Source organism: Melospiza georgiana, chromosome 1 (genome assembly GCF_028018845.1).
Source record: "Melospiza georgiana isolate bMelGeo1 chromosome 1, bMelGeo1.pri, whole genome shotgun sequence".
Classification (NCBI taxonomy): domain Eukaryota; kingdom Metazoa; phylum Chordata; class Aves; order Passeriformes; family Passerellidae; genus Melospiza; species Melospiza georgiana.
Window position 1 is genome coordinate 45,442,343 of NC_080430.1, and position 23,746 is coordinate 45,466,088.

Genomic DNA, 23,746 nt, shown 5'->3' on the forward strand with positions numbered 1-23,746 from the left:
TTTACAGGCTAGAAGGAGTCCTCCATACTGGAAACAAAAATCGTTGCTAAGAAAGATGATACAACCCACTGCTACTGCTCACAGAACAACAGCATCACACTGCTGCAATTCACTGGGGACATGTGGTACATTAATAATGAAAATCTAGTCCATTACTACTGTCCTCCACACAGTTTGATAAAAGCCTGACTACCCCATGGAAAATTAAACTATGCTACTGCTTTGTTACACTATTCTGGTCTGATGTAATAGAACCCTTTCTGTATCCTGATGTTGAGAAATGCCAAACGAAAAAAAAGAAAGAATCAGCAAAATCAGGACAGCAATACATTTCTCCTTGCAAAAAAAAAGCTAGTCTGTTCCTAATTTTTGCCCTCTCCATGAACCACTTCCCCCTCCCTTTTTTCTCCCCCAAGAATCCAAGTTTCACAGCTGAAGACAGGAGGTTCGGCCAATTTTTCACTACTCTATTCCTAAAGATGCTGAAGGTCATCATCCAGAATAACGTTTGTGTTCAGTGTTTTGAAAATGGAAGAAAATACTTTTGCAGCCCCCAATAAAATTGTGTTTAAGCTATTAGGAGAGAACCTGTCTGAGGAACAGATGGCATTAAATCATCAAACACCACAATACAAAATCATGTCTGAATACGTGCAGGTACAGATACCAAGTGGACTGACATCCATTTTGTTCATAACCAGCACATAGTCTTCACCCAGTTCTCCCCCTCTTTTAGGAAATGCTAATTCTTTGCAAACACCAGTAGAAGCACTGGGACAGATTAAGTTGTGACTTAATATATCCCAGTAGATTAAGGTAGGAGGCCATATTGGGTTTGACCAGGGAAGTCTTTGGTGTCGGTCTAGCCAAAGACTCCATCCACAAGAATAGCCATGAGCAGGCAATAGAGAACCATCCAACATTTCCCACAACTGCCCTCCCAACCTCTAATTTCTTCATCTTCAGAGACAGCCTGAGACAGATACAGCTACTTTTAGCAATTCTTGAATGACTTACCCTCTCTTGAGCTCACATACATTTCTATCATCTCCAACATTCTCTTGCAAAGAGTTGCATCTACTGCTCATTATATACAAACCCCATACCCTTTGCTTTGTAACTTGCATTTACTAACCTAATTTGAAGCTCCTAGTTGTGGAAATCTGAATGCTCAGTCCATCTCTCCTTTTCAATCACTCATGATTCTGCAGGTATCTATTAATTCATCCTCACTCATGTATCTTCTAGGTTGTTATCACTTATTCTACTCCCCAACTGGTACCTCTTTGCTTTACTGTAACAGAAATAGGTAGGGCCTAGTCAAGCTATGCAGTTGCTTGACCATATCAGTATTCAACTTTCCTGGTATAAGAAATTATCACTGCAGTAGCTTTGAGTCCTGCAGAGTTTCAGTTATGCATACACACAAGGAAAAATCTTTACATGTTATTAAATGCAATTAAGGCTACACTGTTAAAATAATGGCAGAGAAAAAGAAACGTTCCTATGGCAACATCAACTCAATTGCTCTGCATATAATCTATTTGTTCCACTTGTATTATTTTTGTCCAAAAGGTAATTTCAGTCTGGTTAATGTTATTAAATAAGCATTTAAAATAGAAAGAATTAACACTGGCTACCACCTTAAATTGCTGCAGGGACAATCTCCTTTTTTTATTTGCTGATATTTTAAACAAAGGAAATCTTCAACACACTAGAATTTTCTTCTCTCTGTCCTTCCCACAGCACACACTCCATTTCAATGAGACAGGATAAAAATAGTTCAAGGTAGGGGCTTAGGGCTTTTTGTTATTTTGTTTTATTGATTTTTTTTTTAGAGATCTGATTTGAAACGTACTGGCGTAATTCAGACAGGCATTACTTTTCTGTGGAGAAAATCACTTGTGTGGCCAAACGATTTCAGAACTCCTCAAGAGACTTGAAAATATGGAATAAGTGTATTATCTCCCCAGCAGGAATTCAGAAACCCTGGGCAGATGGAATACTATATATCCACGTACCCACTCCCAAGCATCTCTTCAATTACATGAGGAATTGTATTCTATAAAGCTGGAAGGGTTGTCAAGTTGAATGGGAATTTGCGACCAAGCTGACAAAGCAGCTGCACACTTTCAACAAAGCAGCTGCAGAACCTACTTTCAACCTTTGCAGCCCTACTTTTCCTTCCTACAGGGGTGAATCAGATTCATTTTATAGTAAACTTATTAGAACAGTACATTTTTTGGGTGGACTGATTCTACAAACTTTGAACATCTGTGTATTCCAATCTCCATACTGCAACACTACTTCTGGTTGGGGTATTACTGTGTTACTCACCTAAAAGCACGGGGCTGAAAAAATATTTAGGGTAATAAGTCTGTGACTATAAGGAAGCTGCACTTTCCTATTCCAAATCTAAATATAGTTATTCACATTTGTTTAGCATTCCCTTTCAGATGCTATATTGTGTTTTATTTTTTAATGTTTACTTCTAACTAAACAAACCCCTCCCTTTATCTGTTCTCCACAGGGCAAAGCATACAGATTGATAAAGAATTCTTGCAGCCAACTGTGAGCATTCCTTCAGTTTGTGGTTACAAAGGGGTTTCATTAGCAAGAAAAGATGGCTTGAAAAGCTCAAGAGCCCTCTCCTTCCTTTTTGCTGAAATAAATCCATGCTGTAGGTCAACATTAAACTGATGTGCCTAAATTACCCAGGTTATAAACACCACACAAACCCATCCCTTTGTTTGAAGAGAATTTTTGACAAAGGTATTTTCATCTACCCCAGCAGCACACTCAAGAGTGTAATGCACTGAGTTGCTAAGGGGCAAAGCAGCAGCAAGTCATCTCTGCTGACAAATAAAGTCTTAAAAGAATGTCATTACATAGCATGCCACTATAAATCCTGTGTTTGCACGCTTAGTCATTCTCAGCTTTTTTCTCCAAACCTTTACAGTTCTGTAAGGATGCTTTTTGAAACTGAACACTGGAGTTGGATGGAGTATTTCCAGGAAAGCTGCAATGGATTATCTCCCATTTGATTACCTCTGGGTCACATTTCTTCTCTTGGCTACAGGCTCAGGATGGTTCAGATAATTAAACACCATATCACATCATCATCTTCTACAGTCACCAGTACAGTCACCACCACTCAGGATAAAGTTGCCCATCCCATTAGCATCATCTGGAGTCCTTTTTTATCAGAGCAGTAGCTATACAGGCCACCACTATGTAATGCATATTAATCACAGTCAAGGTTTGCCACAATACTTTGCAAACTGACAAAGCAGGCATATTTAAAAAGCCCAACTGATTTTCAAGGAGGGGCTGTGACACATTTCTAAACTGGAATCATTTACTGAAGTGAAGAGTAACTGGTGTTCTCACCTTCTAAAAGAACACTGAATAGGAGTCATCCTGTAACTACACATTTATTAAGGACAAACAACTCTGCAACTCAGGACAGTGATCTCTTCCAGTGTAGTCTTTTACTTAGCAAGAAGTCTTGCATTACTTGGAAAGAGTAGAACCCAGAGTAAAATCTAGAGCACTGAGGGCATTATTATCAGCAGCTTTCAGAACTGCTATTTAGAAAAATGGATGCTTCAGATTTGACTGACTCTTCTTCATCAAACCAGGATGATGATCCAGGGCTTCAAAATCATACAAGTGTTTCCTCCAGATGGGACAGAGCTCGTGGCTTCACACCCTAAGGGCACACTAACCTCACCTGATACAAGAAAAAGACTCTTCTAATGCAGCAGAGGGTCAAACTGCTCTCCCACTGAAACAGAATTATTTAACATGAGACAGGGGCAGTTGGATGAAATTAAAGTACTTAATGACAAAAAGCTATTTTCCACATGAAAGGATTATTTCTCCCTTCCCCCAGATAATTACTGAAGAGCACTATTTTTGCATTTGTATCAAATCAAAATTGATGTCTTCAGCAACCTTCCTGCAAAACCAGCTGTGTAGTTCAATTAAGGTATCAGTGAGCACACTTAAACACTGTAAGTAAGACCATAATAGCAAGAGCCAGACATTTAAGCAAATGCACCCCTATCAACAATTCAGAAAATTGAGAATAAAGCTTTAAAGAAACAAAATTTGCAAAATGTTCACCAGCTGGAAATAATGTACATTACTATCTCCTCCTTTTTTTTTTGTTATATTTTTCATGGAGACAGCAAAAACATTTGTAAAATGAAGTTGAGCTTAATATCATGCTCGATTAGCTAGACAAAAATATTACAGCTGCATGGTTATGACCTATTTTTCGAACAAGTCAAAAAACCCACTGAGAGACATGATTACAGCTTCCTGGGAGAGGAAAGGAATGCATTACACTGAAGGAATATAGAAAAGGGGAGCCCAGAACGGGACCAAGCACTCCAGGCATGGCCTGATCAGCTTTGAGTACAACTCCCTCAAACTGCTAGCACCACTCTTCCTGATACAGCTCAGGATGCCATCAGTCTGCTTTTCAGCAGAGGCATACTTCTGGCTCATGTCCACCTTGGTGTCCACCAGGACGGCCCAGGTCCTTTTCTGCAAGGTTGCATTCCAAGAGCCGGACCCCAGCATCTACTGGTGCATATACTACAACATGGGGTTGTTCCTCCCAGCTGCAGGACTTTGCACTCTGCTGAACAGCACAAGGCTGCTCTTGACTCATGGCTTCAGACTGTCAAGGTCCCTCTGAACGGGAGCACAGTCCTTTGGTGCCTCAGCCACGCCTAGATACTGCCTATGTCTCACCCTCCCTGATCCTGTACAGCCTGCTGACTTCCTCTCAGCTTCTCCACCTGGTGACAGCTTTTCCACAGCAGCACAGCTCCTGCATGAAAGGAGGCCATCTCTCTCTACCTCAGGGTAGGGAGCAGCTCTGGGCACTTCCAGCAACCTGTCTGTTGCAGTCCCAATTGGCCTTCCCAATTTGAAGCTCTGTCTGGGTTAAAGCCTCTGCTCCGATAGACAGGTACTCCAAAACCTGGAGAATGCACCCTGTGGCACACTGCCACCACATCTGAAGACTTAGGTTATTCTGAACTCAGATGAAGATCCCTTCTTTGCACCATTCCAGAGAAACTACTACATCTGTTGGCAGGGTCTGACCATCCCTAATGAGCAGCAGCTCCAAAGAAGGCGAGGGATACCCTTGGGTGAAGAGCAGCTGACAGCTCCTCAGAAGCCACTAGGACTTCCTGAGGCCCACATGTCTGGGGCTCACCTTACATGCAGCAGCAGGCTCCCTGTTTCTCAGAGAGTTCCCAGATGGGCCCTAAGCCTCCCTAAGTGGCCAAGGAAAAAGCTCAGACTGCTGTGCCTGCTCACTGCCTCTGGTAGCTACACAGAGAGCTGTGCTCACAGAGAGCTGTGCTCGAGGCCTGGCTCTCACACAGACCTCCCCACAGCCCTCAGCTAAAAGTGAGCTTGACTGCCCCTCATCTGGGGGCAGGGAGATGGAATGTCATTTTGCTGTATCATACCTTCATTCAGGCTTACATAAACAACAGCCTGCCTGAATGACACTGATGAATGAGATGACACTGAATTTATGTGATTATGCTTTAGGATAAGATCAGTTTTATTTAATTCATTTGGCAAAAAGTAGCTCGGCCTTCCATCTGAAGGAAATAATAACAAAGATATGCTTTGGAGTTCCAGTATGTAAAAGAACAGTTGCAGGCCTAATAGTATTCAGTTCCTCCCAGTTGCCTTCTTACCCAATGGAAAACTAAATTTTAAGAACTAATTCTCTAATTATCTATCCTGTGTTACAGCTTAAATCCCCACAAAAAGCACTGAATAAGTTAAAATGTTTGGATATTTGTTCATTTTTCTACCAGTATCTTCAAAAATTAATTAAAAATGAGAGCTAAGTAGCCTTATGCCCACCCTCTTGTGTTATGTGGCCCAGAAGATTCTTACTGATTCTGAGCCTTTCTGGTTGTGAATTGGACTTAGGATCTCAAAGAAGCCACAGGAAGGCAGAAAAATCTGCTCTAACAAGCCACAACAGTATCCCTAAGGGTCATTGCTGGTCCTTCGGCTACATGGATCAACACTGTGAAATTCATCACATTTCCACCAACAGGTTAAAAAACACCATCAATCTCAACATGTAAACAACTGCAAGGAAATTTTCATAAGTCATTGAAAAAACCAAACTTTCGAAGAGACAAGCTACCGTAGCTGCAAACACCCACATCGAGGTTTCTGAAACAAACTAAACAGGTAAAAGAGGACTAGCTTAATTGCAGCACTGAAAATTGTGCAACCAGTCACACCCTGGAACACTCTCCAAAGTGGTAGTGGCATAATTCACAGAACCTTTCTGCCAACTTACAGAAAACAGTTTTTTTACTTTCACAGTTTATTGTGCCCCAAACCAATGTTTGCAATCAATGCAATAATTTTGAAACATGCAAATTTATTAAGTTCTTGCACTCTCATGTATAGATGGAGCCTGTGACTTGTTCACAGTAACTGAACAAGGGTAAAGTCAGATGTCAGTTGCCATGGTATCAGTCTCAGGCCAGACCCAAATTTGCTTAAACTTCCTGAACTACTATCTATACACAAGTGTCTGTCTGTAAGAATTAAAAAGATATATTTTTTTATTGAAAATATCTTTGCTTGCTTCCTCCTTTTTAAGCAGTTATTTCCTAGTAAAAGCAGAAACACTGTGGCAGCAATTATACTCAGTTTTGGGGTTTTTTTTCATTCAAGCCAGTTGATTGGAAGAAATCTACAACCACAGCAACATGGTAAAGTTGCAGTCATTATGCTTGAAAGCTAAAAGCTAAATAAAATTTTTAAGTATTTACAGTTTCAGACAGCTATGCTATCCAATTTCTCTGTTGTTCACAGCTTCCTTTTCAGAGAGTAATAGAAGGGTTTGGTTTGAAAGGGAACTTTAGAAGTCATCTAGTTCCAAACACCCTGCCATAGGCAGGGAACCTTCAACCACACTGGGTTGCTCAAAGCCTCATTCAACCTCACCTTGTTAATTTCTAGGGATGGGACGTCCACAAATTCTTTGGGCAAGCTGTTCCAGTGCCTCACCACCCTCACAGTAAAAAATTTCTTCTATATAACTAATTTAAACTGACACTGTATCAGTTTAAAGTCATCATCCCTTGTCCTGTCACTACAGGGCCTGCTTAAAAGTCTCTCTTACTTTCCTGTATCCCCCTTTAGGTACTGAAAGTACAGAAGTCTCCCCAAAGCCTTCTCTTCTCCAGGCTGAACAGCTCCAACTCTGTTGGCCTGTCTTCAGAGCAGAGGTGCTCCAGCCCTCTGATCATCTTCGTGTCCCTCTGAACGAGCTCCAACAGGTCCATGTCCTTACATAGGAGGCCCCAGAGCTGGACACACAGTCCAGCTGGAGACTCCAGGTGAGAGTCTCACAAGGACGGAGTAGGTGGGAACAACTACCTCCCTTGACCTTGACCTCCCTGTACCTGCTCACCGCATTTCTTTCGAGGCAGCCCAGGATACATTTGGCTCTCTTGGCTACAAGTGTACATTTCTGGATCACGTTGAGCCTTCAACCAACACTCCCAAGTCCTTTCCTCAGGGCTTCTCTCAATTCATCCTCTGCACAGGTTGTACTTTGTATCCATTCCCAGCAGTCACACACCTACCATGATCTCAGTTGATAGAAGGATGCTGCCATGGGGATTTTTGATTTCCTTGTCCCACTAGCAAAACATTTTCCCATGGTTATTGCAACAGTCCACCCACACAGACAAATATTACTTGTGAGACAGGCCTAATCAGGTTAACTAAAGACCTTGGAAACCTTATGTTTCAAAATATTTATTTAAGCCAGCTTCTGCCATCACTGTAACAGCACTAATAGGCTGCTACAAAACCAGCAGTAGTACACTTGGTTCCACAGATCAGCTTCAGCTTGTCTCCCCACCCTTCCCACTATTTTTGTGTGATTGGGGGTAGGTGGAAAGCATATGTAAGTTTTTTACTAAAATACTTCGAGCCCTTAATTGAAGCATGAATATCAGAAACTCAGTTCTTCACATTATTCATGCTTTTCTTTACTAGCTATGCTCCTTACAAAGAGATTGTTCAATTGCTTCAAAATGCAGTGAAGCCCAGGTTTGTGCTGAGCCCTGTAACATCTCTCCTGAGGCTCTACAGTTCCTCAGTAGGCCTACCTAAATCTAGTGACTACTATAACCCATGTATATCCACCGCTATTGCTTTACCATAGCAGTCATGGAGATGAATCAGAGAAGTCTTCTCTAACTGCACATCTAAGTCAATATCCACAGTGGTAGAAACCAGAGACATAAGTCCATTCACCATGATAAAGTATCTACAGGCTCAAACAAAGGAATCAATAACAACAAAGGTCACAACTGTACTCATGTTCCCTCTAGGTGAAAATATTTTTTGTCTAATAGTATGAATATGAACAGAAGAAAGAATGAAGGGACAAACCATCTCAACCAAATGGTCAGAGTTTGGTTCTTCAAAAGGCTTTTCTAGAAGCTTAAATTGCAGCAAAATGATTTCATATCATTCTGTGATGCTGGCACATAATGCCACCAGACAACTGTCCAATGTGTCAGAGAATACAGTCAAAAAAAGTGGATATGGAAAGAGGTCTAACTTTTCTAAACTGCATAGATACAGAAACTTCAGTCTTTTTGACAGAGATCACAAGCAAAATGAAGCATTTGGGTTTCTCCAGTATTTGATGATATGGAAAGGTACGTGCATGCACAAATCACAAATGCAATGGCTGTTCTTGATTAAATGCTCCCTTCATTTTCTGTCTACCATAATCTTGGAGACCAAAGCAGTGAATCACAAACAGTTCTCATGCTCTCCACAGTTTTCAAAGACCTGCACAGATACTTCAAAGAAGGTAACAAAAATAGCACTATTTTATTTGTTTCTCAGAACAATTTCTGAGATTTTGACTTACGGAAGTATTTCAAGGTCTCTTCTATTTGCTCAGTTGTTAAGTCAATATTCGCATCAGGGGAAATGAGAGGTGTGTGAAGCCAGTCGTCGTGGTCATAACCGTAGATTGTATCTGCTCTTAACTTATAATGAGGCAGCTGCTCTTCCAGGAGACTGATGATTTCAACTTCAGGAAGATTGGTACTATTGCACACATCTGTTAAGGGAAAGGGAACAATCTGTATTAGTTACCTTGAGTACTATACATACAAGCTTTCAAAAACTTCAGTTTGTTTTGATACCAACAAGATTTTGCTGCATGTAAAGATCAGCTCAATATGAATAAGTTTAGAAGATATGCCTGGAACACATTATCCCAAAATATCATATTTACTAGTAATAAAAGGGCATGCTCTCTTAGTGACAAAAAGCCTCACCTCTAGAAGCAGGGACATTTATTGAAGACTAAGTGGGGTAGGGTGGGGAATAGAGAGACTGTTTCAACTAGAGTATGAAGAAAGCATTAGTGCACAGAGGAATGTACATTTTTGATGTTCTATTTCACAGATCATTTTTAGCTTGTAAGCCTTACCTATCTCCTTAACTTGATCTTGGACTACAATTTAGTGCCACTTTATTTTTTTGCCTTTGCTGCTAGCAGATTTCTCTCAAGAAACAGAAATCCAGGACTGCAATAGCAAACTGTCACAGTTCACACCTAAGACATACTGGTAAGGATGATTACAGGAACTTCCCGGGCACCTTTTGACACTATCTTGACTTGCATTCTGTGCTGTGGCCCCTCATGCTCACAAACATATCAAGTTTGCACACAGTTCTAAAAATGGATACTAACAGCCAACAACTGCAAAAATGTTACAAATTAAATTAGAGCTTTAAATTTAGGCCAAGAGGTAGCTGAGAAGTTCTAACACAAAAAAGCCCAATTCAAGGTAGAAACTTTTTCACCTTGAGGATGATCAAATAGGGGCAGGGAGACTAGAAGTCAAGTAAACAATGTCATGAGCATTTACTCTAAAAGACCTGCCTTTAGTAGCAGTCAGAACAGATTATCTCCTGAGGCACCTTCGTATTGTATTATGTTGTATTGAAGAATTTTGAGAGTGTGTCAACACCCAAAACAGTCACGATACTTCTAAATATATGTTTAATTATCATATACTATAATATATGATGTCATGCTAAATATTTATTAAGAAACTGACCAACCCATGTTATGTTTTCAGTAAATACGTAGTGCACAAATCTGCGCATTTTCCATTTCCACACCAGTACAAAGAGAAAACACCACCATCCAGCACAACCCCCACCCTCACACACAAAGTAAGCAAGAGCTATCTAAGCCTTTTTTTGGAAGAGCAGTACACCAGAGCTCCCACTTGAACCAGTGTCACAGGTCTTGCAACTCTTGCTGAGACTTACTCCAGAGTAAACAGCAAAGACTGTCAAGGCCTGAGTGCTGCCATGTACCTTTACACTGACATGACCAGGCTCATCATGGTCCCCAGCCAGCACATTCTGCCAGGAGCTCCATGTACACCACAGCCCCTGGTCCTGGCCTGTGCCCAGCTCTGCTCCCTGCTGACACTGACTCATTGTCCAGGCTTCCTGCATTGCTGGCGTTTGTCTGATCATCGACCCCTGGAGAGTCAATTTGAACAGTTGCTGCCAGCACCTTTGTTCTGCTTGGGAACAAAGGGACTGGGCTGTGCCAACAAGGACTGTGCCCTTCCCATCCTGTCAGCTGCCTGTAAGGCAGCCCTGCTCTTGCTGCTTCCTGATGAAGGCACCAATTTTTGTAAGAGAAACTTATTCTTGCTGGATTGAGGTAGACCTGCAATTCCACCATAACTTAGTGGAGCTCACCTCTGTCAAAGAAGGGGAGGAAGCAGAGAATGGGGAAAGTAACACATACTTCTCTATACATCATTAATTACCTGGTTTTTACCTTTCTAAGCCAGAAATTACATTGCCAAAAGCATTCCAAGCACTAAAAATTGCAAGAACATTACTATTCTATCAGACAACAGGGCAGACAATACCAAGATGAACTCATACTGTCAATCTCCTGCCTACATACTTCACAAAACCCTGATAACTAGAACTATAACCTACTTGGGAAAGTTGCATTGTACTTTATGGTTCAAGGAGTCTGCTATTACCTATCAGGAGTTGTTCTCCTCTGCCTTCATCCACACTGCTCTGCTAGCTGTTGTGCATATGTGTCTTCCAAGCCTCTCTGCACTTAGATGCCCACATATGCATCTGTTTTTATAGAGCTCTGTGCAGTGCAAGAATCAGCCTGCACACATCATTTTAAGAGGTCTTTGCAGCCTTCTCAGAGGGATTACTGGTTTACACAGAGAAACAAGATCTGCTCCCCATGCTAAGAAAGATGACAGTCAGCTTGTAACTACAGACTTTCTTTTTCCCTGGCTATCTTTTTAATGGTTGACAGCATCATCTCAGTGCCTGCAACCATCTGAGTGCAAAAAGACAACTGATCTTCTGAAAAACACCTGCTGACATCTACTAGACAACCAAAAATCTCTCTGTGTACATGTACACATAAAATAATTTTCTTCTATACATCTATCTCTGGATTACCTAATTGCTCTCAATCTCAAGAAAATAGATAATAATTTTTTCATTGGGGTTGTTTTGGAAGAGTTTTCCTGGTCAAAATGTTAGTTTTTCTCTTCAGAAAAATGCAAGAATCTACACAGCCCAAGATGATGGTCTTGGGAACAAAGCTTTTAGTGTCTTTCTCTTTTTTATTAGGATTCCAAAAGAAACACACTTTATAGATGAGATGAGAAAGTTTCAGTTGTACAGATAAGTAAACTGGCTTGTTTTATCCCAAAAACTAGTGAAAACTGAATGCAAAGGAAGCAACCAATAAAATGCGAGGAGAAAAATAGACCCCTCATTCATGCACACACAGGAAAAAAAACCCATACAGCTTTATTATGGAAAAGAAATCCACTAGAATGTGAAGGCCAGGCAGTAAAGAAATTAGAATTATCATGGAAAACAAGTCAACCAAGAAAATTCTTCTACTCTACCATATAATAAATCCTGAGCATTTCTAAGCAATTCAAAAGGCTAATAACCGGAAAAGATGTTAATGAGTAATTGGCAAGGCAACTTTTTATGATGCTGTTCTGATGCTATTGCCACTAACTTCTACTGCAAGTTTAAAATCTGTGTACCAGCAGGAAATATGAACAGGCTCTGATGCAATTGCCTATTTAGAAAAACAGAACACCATAATTACACTTGTTCATGGCTAGACATTAGTTCACCACTTAAATCATGGCAATATTCTCAGTGCTACAGTTACACAATCTCTCCCCCCTTCACTTCTCCTCCCCTCCCTTTTCTGAGATGCACATATTTGTATTGAGAAGATACGCAGATTAACACCATCCTCCATCCTCAAACACCAGGTATATTTTTAATAAGACCCTGATTGTGCTTCCACAGAGGTTTTTAAATTATTTCTGATTAGAACTGCAAAGATAAACAATTAAGTAACTTCTCTAGTAAGAACACCCAAGAAGTCATCTGTGATTGTGAATTATTATTAAGGTAACTGATATCCAAGAGATATAAAAGCACTTCTTCTTCTCCCAGATGGTACCTCCATTTTGTTGAGAAAAATGTAACACCTTAAACTTAAAACAATTAACTGATAATTAATTTTAAAATGATACAACAAAATATAGCTGAACCATATCCTTTTGAGTTGCTGTTATGGATTCTGGGGTTTGTAATTTAAGCAATTGTCAACTTTCATTTTTTTGGAAAATACATTTGGCAAACAAATTTCTACAAGCAGATAAAAACCAACTTAAATATTTAATAACTTCTGAACTCATGATTCTTAGTAAAGCATGGATCATTACAGGTTCTGCTTATGCTCTTGCAACTCTATAGCTTTCATAGCACTATAGCACTTGATAGAAATAATTAAATATTTTAAAAATTAATAAATTCCACTATTTTTCACACTATTTTTGAAAGTAACATGTTCTACTGCTTTAGTTTCTTCTTCACTTAAATGTATGAACACCCCATCTCACATGTTTTGTTGCTTGCAAACGTGTATTTCTCAATGCCCTGTTCCTCAGGAAATGAAGAACGTGCACAGTCTGCTTTACAGTAATTTTTGACAACATTCCTCCTCATGCTCTCTGTTTTCTAAATGAGATTAAAACAAATGTTTTCAAAGACTTTTGTCCTGCTTAATTTCTTGTTACAGTTTCTAATCTTCTCTTTCCATAAAGAAGATGCAAAACAAGCAGAACACTCCAGCTGAGCACTCTTCTGCATATTTCTTCCCACTTCAGTATCCCTTGGGTAGTTTTTAATGGATTACCTACTAACATGTTTCATATCTTTTCATACAATGACATTTGACTGGTTGGTGTGTCTTTCCCGTTCTGGACATACTAAACCTCTACCCCATGCCTCTCAAGTTTCACTGGTATTTCAGCTTGCTTAAAGGAAGCAAGGAAGCATTTCTTTAAAGGAAGTTTTATTATGCTTGCTGATTTAGGTACCTTTGACTATTTCATCAGTTCTCTTTCTTCTAGGCACATCTCTATCCATACTAAATACTCTAAATACAGTAAACTAACTCTTCACTGTGGAAACTGAAGTGAGGGTGGGAGGATGGTTTCTTCCTTCCCCCATTTTTTTTTAATTTTTCACATGCAGAGAAAGAAAGAATTTGCAGGACAACCATGTTCATATGAGGATAAGAGTACACTTGCTTATTTTCAGATGCACACTTCCATCTTTCCTCTGCTGACAACTGAGCAAGGAGTTGATCATAGAGAAAATGGAGTGAAAGGTCTAAAACAATGGGAGCTGACAGTATGGAGACAGCACAACTCCTCAAAGAATGCCTTCCCCCTCTGCACATAACACAAGACATTGTGTAGGGTGGTTACCCACTGTCCTTTGCATCCTGCACTCATACATTAGGTCACTTCCCATAAAGTTACATATGTACTTAGCTGTCAGCGTTACTTGGAGGGGTGGAACTGTGCCAGCATCTCACAAACAAGCAATTCAGCCTCAGTCAAACTAACTTCAACTCCAGCTAAGTTCAACATGAACCACAGGTAGACAGCTTTGAAAATCTCATTCCTATTAATGTGGTCACCTAAAAGCATCTCATCTGTCAAATTCTATTCCCTACCAGGCTTTTGGGTTTCATCTTTTTATGGCTATAGAGGTATCTTACAGGAGGAAAGAAAAATCTAGTGTGACTGATAAAGAAGGAGCACTTGCTCAATTTCAGGATGAAATTAGAGCTAATGATAAATTAGCTAATTAGAGCTAATGATAAATTCAGAGAATGAACCTAGAAGAATGAGAAGGGACAAGGGTGTGGGGATTGTGGCAGCCAACAAAGAACACCCCAAAACATACAGAAAACACGCAGAGAAAAGGAACTATACAAACCTCAGAGCCTGGTGTCCGCAGGAGCCTTTACAAACACAACACAAACAGCTTATCAGTACAGCCCTCACAAAGAACACAAAATGTATAGTTCCTGCCTGTCTGCGTTCTGGTTCAAACCATCCCTATCTCCATGGTTTTACTACTTTGCTTGTGAGCAGAGCTCCCCTCCCAAGGTTAAAAGCACTCCCAGGTCTCCAGAGAACCTGTCGGCAGGACAAACTGCCACCTGCCGGCAGGACTGCCTTAGTACCCGAACCCCAAATCCCACAGGACATTGTGCCAGCCAGTTTCCAGCTTTCAGCCCGCTCCTATAAGTGGAAAAAACAATCACTCACAAACCCAGCCCTGCCAGGAACCATGCTCAGGGCTCTTATCAAGAAGGAGTGCACCAGAACACACAAGTCATGACAGAAAAGACCACAAGAAAACCACCCAGAGACAGTTTCATTCCCACAACAGTGCCCCTGAGTTGCAGCTCTGATGGAAGCCAACACCTTACAAACAGCACAAAGTGGCTGTACTACCCAGAAATGCCTCCTCTGAGCAAAGGGAAAGAACTGCTGAACAAAAGTAGTGTGGGCAGCAAAACAACTCCACTCTGGATGTGACCTAAGGGAAGTGCTGGGCTGCTCGGCAACCTTCAAAACACAAGCTTTGGTCACTGGGGTGTATCACATGCCTACCCCGAGTATCTTCCAGGAAACTCCACCACATCAAACCCCAGTAGCTGGTGCTCAGCCCACAGCCAGAAAGGGGCAGCCTAAATATCCTCTCCTTCTTAAACACAAACAAAGCAAACAAACAAAAACAAAATATGCCTCAGTAGCACTCTCAGGCAAATCTTGCACTTCTTGTAAAAGAACTAAAACATCATAACTTGTCACTACCTTTTGAGGCAGCTGAGGAAACAGAAGTAGATACAAGCACAGTAACAAAAAGAGACAAGAGAAACAAGGAAACTCTAAAGAAAGCTGGAAGAATAAAGAACTCTACTACATTACTTTGTGGGACCACATACTCCTCTCTTTGGTTTTCAGTTCTGTCCTACTTTCCACATGCATATTACACTCAATCTTGACACTTAGCTCTGAGTTTTTTAAGTTCCTCTGTTTTAAATCTTTGAGAATGGACAGTCAATAAATAACAATCCCAAAGTACAAGAAGCACACAATACCTGCATAGGGTCACTTCCAGTGCTGGCTTTATACTAGTTAAGTAAAAGTAAGGTTCTCTGCAGACAAGGGCTACAGCATGGAGGCTAGAGTCCAGCCACATGTAACACAAGAAATCGAAGTTTGTTAGGTTGAGGCTATTCCATGCCAAATACCAGAAGATTTTGACTGCTAATTTTGCTCCGTGTGACACTGAGATTAGCCACCTAATCTAGATCAACAAGGAGACAGGAGGCCATGGCTACATTAGCAGTCTCCTTTTTCAGAAGACCTACAAGTCTAACCATACTCCATCAATAGAAGCAAGAAGGATGCTCTCTCTCTAAATGTGTTTCCAGCAGATATTTCCTGGCTGCTTGGAACAGCCCAACAGCCTCATCTTCCCCATGCTTTCTGTCCATTCAGACAGTGATGGAATGAACTCATCTTTAACACTACAAAGAGATCCACATGAAAATGAAAAGCAGAACAGTTCTACCACACAATTAGGATGCTACCTATGCTACTGAAGAGGAAAACATGGCCTGTAGTCATCCATTATTTGAGTTCTGTAGGCCCACAAAGACACAGTCATTATGTATTGACTGAGGTCTACAGTTACAAGTTTTTCTTCAGTATATACATGTAATACAGTTACAAGTTTTTCTTCTTTGTATATACATGTAATTGTTAAATAATGCTCAAGAAAAACTTGAGCAATAGGCAAAACCCCAGGACCTACCATATGGTATTCAATGTCTGTTCTAGGATGCTCAGAATCTATTGAAACGGTACTGAAGTCTTTCAAATAATACTGCTGAACTCAGGACATAGGTTTCAATGTAAAGCAAGTAGTTAGCTTCTCAGGCAAAGGGAAAAAAAAATCCAATTCACTGATTTGTCCAAAGGAAAAGATAGCCTTAGCATCCTTACATATCTGTAGTCTCACTACTGTCTGCAAAGCCAAACATCTGCAAGAAAAGCCCTTCAACATGAAAGCTGTCTCATACCTCAAACTCAGATTCCTCAAACAGCCATAGCAGCTTCTGTAACTTGACTGGTGTGGTATGAGATGATTTGAAATTGCAAATTCTGGCACACCTTTAACCAAAGTTGTTTAAGCAGTGGTTCTTCTGCCTCTGAACATGGAAAAAACTGCACAAAATCCTCTGAACATGGAAAAAACTGCACAAAATCCTGGCTTCCACAGGAAAACAAAAGATTCCATGCCAACCTCTTTTTGGCTTGGCCAAACACACCAGCTAAAGACTAGGATAAAGTTGAGAATGTCAAAGCTAACGAAGATGAAAGTCTACAGTTCCATTGTGAGGAATGCCATTGTTTACCAGACTGAAGTCTCCCTGCTTTGGTTCCATCCTACATACACATTCCTGCTACAAATAAAACCTGAGACAGATTTGGTGGTTTGGTCCATTAAAGTATCAGGACCCTACAGAACACAATGTCATAAATTTCAATGAACTTTGCTTTAAATTAAGGTATGGAAATATTTCTCCCTGTAGATAAATGTACTCATAGTCATGATTTTTACATTAAACAGAAAATAAAAGGAAACTCTGCCACCATGGCTATTCTTTTAGACTAAGAACAAAAGCTATTCATGTACCAAAGGCATGCTGGCAACGCACTGTTCAGCAGCAGTAAGAATAAACACATTCATTAACCATTAGGATCTTCCAGCTGCCAAGAGAGACTGCAAATGTCTCAAAAACCCATTGATAAATCACTGAGTACGAAAACCCTGAAAAGTAATTGTCCTGCCTTTCCTTGTTGTTCAGCCCAGCTACAAAATGTGCCAGCCACTAAACAATGGCTGTCAACAAAGCTTTCACAGAATCACAAGCAAAACATGAGAATTAAATCTTATGTAGCTCGCTCTTTACAGATGCTTACTTTAAGTGAAAAATGTGTTGCTTCATTATGGACACACATACATACACTGCAGGAAAAAGGTAAAGCTGAACTTCCTGTAGTATGGAACTAAATTGATTATGGAATAAAAGCTATTTTCACATATTTAAATGCACCAATAATCAAATGGAGCTATTTAGTCTTCCTCACTATTCATTGCACCACAACAGGAAAACAAAAAATGCAAAAAAAAAAATCCCCACAAAAATCTACTAGGCACTTGCCTTCAGTGCTTTCTCAAAAGAACAAACCCAGAACAATGATCAACACTTACTGCCCCTATCTTGAACAAAGTACATATTTAGGAATGATAAGTGCTTCTCAAAACAAGGGAAATCTAAGAAGAATGCCTTTAAAAATGTAACATTGGACTTGTAATTCCAACAGTTGCTTTCATAGTGACTTCGGAATTGACAGTTTCCACTAAAAACATGGATTATATTAGAAAGCCTAAATAAGTAAGAGAGCACAGCAGAATTCTGCGTAAGGGAATACCAACGAACGAAACGTCATCAAACCACAAAAAGACAATCCTAGATATAATAAAAACATATGACCAAGATACAGATTAAGAGGTAGTGTGACAACCTGACACAGGAGAGGAATCAGAAAAAAACACCAGGTAACTTGAAAAGGATAAGAGCTGGAAAGCACCTGTGGGAGGACATGATGGGGGGACAATCTGCATGGAGTTGACTGAGAATGTACCAAAAGCTAGACATAAAATTCAAAATAGAGGCAATGATGCAGCAGGCACAGAGAATAAGATCATTTTGTCAGAGTATGCTAGACAGAAATAGTCAGACTCAGAAAATTGTTCCAGTAATGCCAAAGTAGCTATCTCATGTTAACAGGACTGGCATTTTCAGAATGCTTTAGAGAAAGGAAGATTGTTCAGAATTTAGAAATTGCTGCTTAGAGAAATGTCATAAAAGAGAGAGAAGAACATAAAACTAGACCAAGCTTACAGGATGAGACTGGTGACAATAACTTACAATCAAGTAAATGGGCTGAGGAAAGGACCAACATTCTCATAGTTTTATTTAAATGAGAGACCAAGACAGCTGGGAGAGGAGTAGACAGGGGTATAAAAACGATGAAGGTTTTTCAAAATCATGAAGATAACTTCATTAGGGGAAAGAAGAACTGATATTCACCAAAATCCTGCATAACTAGGACAAATACTGACAGAAACTGCAAGATTGGTGTCACTGTGCACAGGAGTAGCAGTCATAAACTACCAGGTTAAAACAATCAGCAGATCCAGATAAGAAAAAGCTATGGACAGGTTCCAACACTAAATAGTTCTGCATGATGGGGGTACTTATGCTGACAGCAGAGAGTGGCTGAGTACTGATCTCCATACCAGTACCTGCAGTTTCTGAAGTCAGAAACACAGTCCTGAGCTGGCTGGTCCTACAGAGCAGAATCTTCCTTATGCTCTTTGTTTGAGTTCCAGCTCCATCAAGCAGCATTTAACATCTCTCATATTGATAAAACTGAGAAAAATGTGGAAGTCCCACCCCAAACCAGGAGCAGAAAAAGAAGCAAATTCTAGAACAAGTTATGCTCCACTGAAAGAGAAATGTAACCACAACAGTAAAAGAGAAAGGTAACCCCAACAGAACTCAGAGAGATTCAAATACGGGAAGCAATTCAAAACTGTTAATATTTTATCAACATTTTTTTGCTTAGTTTAAAGCTAGAAGTCAACCAGCAGGCCTGTAACAGGTACCAAAATCAACCAGAGCACCCTGTTGAACAGTCTCAGAATAGCAAGCACATTGTGCCTGGTGGTAACTCACATACCTAGAATAGAACAGCCACAGGTACAGCATTCTCCCCATCACCTGCATAACAACAGTAAAGCAATCTCACAACAACATGTAATACCTAAATCCCTATGGAGTTAATTTAGAGTAATCGTGCTTTATCACGTTTGAAACAGAAGGAATAGAAATTCTGCCTTTCAACACAAAAACACCTGTCTTGGGGGGAGACACACATACAATGGAATGGAATGGAAATTCTGTGGGCCCTAAGTATATATTTTAAAATAAAGTGATTTATTTTGATTCTTTATGATTCACATAAAGAAATGGTCTGAACAAGACCAGTTATCTGTAGGATCCGTCAGTTATCAAAATGGGCTGATGTTACCATGAAGATGGTAATTTGGTGTAGGAGAATGGAATCTGTTTCGTATGGGAACATATTTAAAGTCTGAAAACAGATAGAGACAGGATGAAAACCCAGAGAAAACTTTCTGCACCCAAACATTGCTAGGAGATTGTGTGAATGAGACTTGGCAGCAAGAGAAAGTTGGTTTCTCTGGGTGTTATGACTCCTTCCACTGCAGTCACTGCAGTAACGTGCAAGTTACACAACCCACAAGGAAGGTCAAACAATACCAACTCTTCTCACTGACACCTTCCTGCTGAGAAATAAAAGACATTTTGTTTGACCCCTCCATTAATGAAACTTTTTTAGAAATTAAAAAAAAACCCCAAAACCTACTAGTGTTAATTGCAAACAAAGTAAGACACAGAACAGGTTATTACCACAGAGCATTTCCCAATAATTCAACAGCCCTCAGGAAATTGTCCTGAACAGCCAGAAAACACATTCCTACATGTGCTTAGTAAGAGTAATTAGTACAACGAACAAATGAATTATGCAAACTAATGAAGGAGCTGGGCAATTTAAATTACAGTCCATTCATTCTCTCCCTTTTCAGAGAAGGATGAAGGAAACCTCCATGGCATATTAAGCAGTTAGCTCTTGAATCACAAAGTATGCCATACCAAAATCAATGCAAATTGTGAGTATTCAGACATGCAAAACTAGACAAAGTTAACTTACTGAAGATGTTTAAGGATTCTATGTTAAGCATATTTTAAGATTAAAAAAAAATTAAAAAATCAAAAAGCCTCACAAAAATATTCTGGCAGTCAGACAGCTATCACAAGAGTAATATCCAGTGATATTTGACTTCCATCCCCATCATACTCCCCATTTCCAGAGGGACAGGATTTGTCAGACAACAGGTAACAGATAAGAAAGAGGCAATCAGACTAAGAGGCTTTTGTAATTCATAAAATTGGGGCTACTGACCAATTTAGAGATACTCTGCTTTTTCATGTCAAGATTACAGCCCTTCCTGGTCTACAAAAAATGGGATGGGGGTGGTGGTGCTTGTGGTGGTGGTGTTAGAGAAGAAAGCCCCCAGCTCCAGTTGCTGTTTTCATCAACATCTGACTGAAAGTATTCACATCTGCGCTGCAATTGCAGAAAACACAGACCTTGAAAGGCATTTCCACTCCCTTTCTAGCAAAAAGAACACTAGATGGTGCTACATCCGTATTCCTATCTCTACACTCTCAGACGATGAGAGCAGCAAGAAAAAGTTAAAAGGAAAAAAAACCCAACTAGGACACGATAGGTGCCTCCCACACGAAGCAGCACTATGCCACTTCCATACAGTGCTGCCCCACTGTCCACCAACTTCAGGGCTTGAGTCCCCTGCCCATTTACCTGCAGGAGCCCCACAATCAATAGAAAACTTGAAGTCAGACTACACTGAACTTTTCTCCTAAATCTTGCTAACAAAACCTAGAATGAAATATTACAAAACAAAAAATCTATTACAACCTCTACTGAGTAAATTTTCAGGTTTAGTGTTTAAAGCGCTCCACTATACACAAAGTAGGCATTATTATTTTTCATAATAACACTTAAAACATTCACAAACAATTTTTTTCAAGGATTAACTATCCTATTTCATCTGCCCTTCTGTGCTGAAGTCAGCACAGATTCAAAAGCATTTACCTGCATAAAGCTTCACTTGCAACCTGTGAGCTTTGGATGGTGCTTTAGTATAAAATTCAGTGGGAAAGGTGCTTTTAGGGTGCTGTTCCTCTCTCAGACACTGGCTCAAGGAAATTTTTCACCACACTGCTTTTGTCACCTGGACTCAGCCCTACAGTGCTTACTGCCTCTGTTATGCCAACAGAATTGCTTTTAGGACACACAATAGGACAATAAGAGAGGTGTGACCTAACTAAAAAGTAAAGCTCATCTCCCCTCTGACACAAAAGCACAGCAAGGAATTCTATCCAGACCAGTTGCCTAAAATACCTCTAGTTGCACTCCCACAGAAATCTGTTCAAGCCCAATTCTGAGATGGTTTGGAGACAAATGCTTAAGCCAATCCCATATCCAGGAATACACACTTAGCACAATCAGAACGTGCCATGCTCTCAGCTGCACTGACTTTGCTCTTGGGTCCCAGACAGAAAAGATGGTGCTGCTGACAGAGAATGCCAAATTACCTCTCTACTCCCAGCAAACACAACGGGAAACAAAAACAATAACAAAAAGAAAAGGAAGCAGCATTAAAAATTCTTTGAGCATCAATAGTCTGGAAAAGTTAAATAGCAAAATGTGCACACCATACAATTTACTATTAGCTATATCAGAGATCACTCCAATTACCATTAGCTTGCTGCATTCCAGAAAGCATCAACACACCACACTGTGCCTTAGTTTCCCATTCTTTTCTTAAATGTGCCCACACCTTTATTCACAAGAATTTTTGCAGATAATTTGTACAATAGGCTGTAAGTGTAATTTAGGACTTTAAAAAATATAGATTACCCTGATTGCTGAATTTGAGCTCTAGGATTAGTCAAGGCTTGGTATCGGAAAAAAAAGTATAGTATATGCAGACTTGATATAAGAAATTTTTTCCCACTAAACAATTTAAAACTGTAAATAGTGATAACTTGTCAATCAGAACTAAACAAAGTCTTCATGTTAAAGTCTTTGACAATCCTGACAATTCAGTCAAGTATTTATCTTTCAGATTGTTTCAAGGGTATACACACTGCATACTTGCACACAAAACTGACAAAGATTTTACAGAGGGAATATGAGACCAATTCCTTACTTCCAGCCTATGCCCTCTGACACCTTCAAAATGCAGAGCAAGAAGCTGAAACTCAAAAATCCATAAACACCATAAAAAGCCCCCAAATAACCAAACAATCAACAAAACCACTGCTATTTCTACTGAAAGTCACATCATGTTGTTCTCAGGTCACAAACAGTACAAATCTGACATCCCAGAATAGCAAATCCATTTTAAAAAGCAATTTAGAACCAATCTGTAAACAACACTTGGCTGACAGCTAAGCAAGAAGAAAGAGATTCAGAAACTACACCAAGCTTGAAGGAATGTGAATTAGCAAGAACACGTGCTGGTCTCCATTTAATGAAAACTTTTTATATGTTAAAAAGTGAGTTTGTCTTGCCTTTCAAGAAACCATAATCAAGAAGGCATCTTGATTCATGAAAGAAGTTGGTTGTCCTGGCTTGTTGTCAGAGGCAGAAAAACAAAGTTAAATTCCTGTTAACAGAGCAGGAAGGAGAGGGGCTGAAAGGGAGACAGGCCACAGCCAGCAGAATAGATTGCAAGATCCTTCTACAAGGGGCCTGGAAAACAGAGTTATATTACCCAGAATGCATTTATGTGATGAGCAGTTTTTAGTCTACCTAACTACATGGAAGTGAAAAGGATCACCATTTTTGAACTAACCAGTTAAGGAGCTCTAAATCCATGAAAACAGGGAAGGAAGGATGGCAAGTAAGTTTGTTTATTTAAACAAAATATTTATTGTATGTAGATGCATACCTGACAAAGTGACTCCAGGGTTAATCCTGCTGCTTGCCTTCCCACAGAAATCAGGGTGGACTTGAGAGCACCTCTGCCCATCTTTTTTTTTTTTTTCCAGAATATCAGCCCTTAGTAACTACACAGCTGTTGGGCTGATCTAAGCTAAGGCATGCTACTAAAGCAGCTGCTGACAGTCACCATTAGCTAGCTCTCTGATTTAAAGACAGTTCTAGAAAGGGCTGACAGAAACTCCAGATAAAAGTAGCTGGCTGCCAATTAGAATGGCCTTAGTCTTATTGCTGTTTTTCTCATTTCTCCCTTCCAAAAACTCAGCTGACTCCTCAAACATTCCCAAAAGGACTTAGAACTCACAAGGTCACATTAGGCTAAGAGAAGCCTCAGAGCTCAGCCAACAAACCACGGACTTGGAATGAAAGCTGCCTGTCATTTCATGGCCATAACCATGACTAAACTGAGTTACAGTTATTATTCAAACACAAAAAAATGGGTCAGCTGACCACAGCACTAAGAATCCAATTCTGTTTAAAATACC

General features: G+C 40.0%; 1 protein-coding gene across 2 annotated transcripts in view; it reads right to left on the reverse strand.

Annotated features, from left to right (window-relative positions):
- TRAK1 (trafficking kinesin protein 1) overlaps window positions 1-23,746 on the reverse strand; it is a 126,629-nt gene that overhangs the window by 56,307 nt on the left and 46,576 nt on the right. For both annotated transcript variants that reach the window (XM_058042131.1, XM_058042157.1), the window contains exon 3: window positions 8,963-9,157. The gene's annotated coding sequence lies outside the window, so the exon portion shown is untranslated. The remainder of the gene's footprint in view (window positions 1-8,962; window positions 9,158-23,746) is intronic.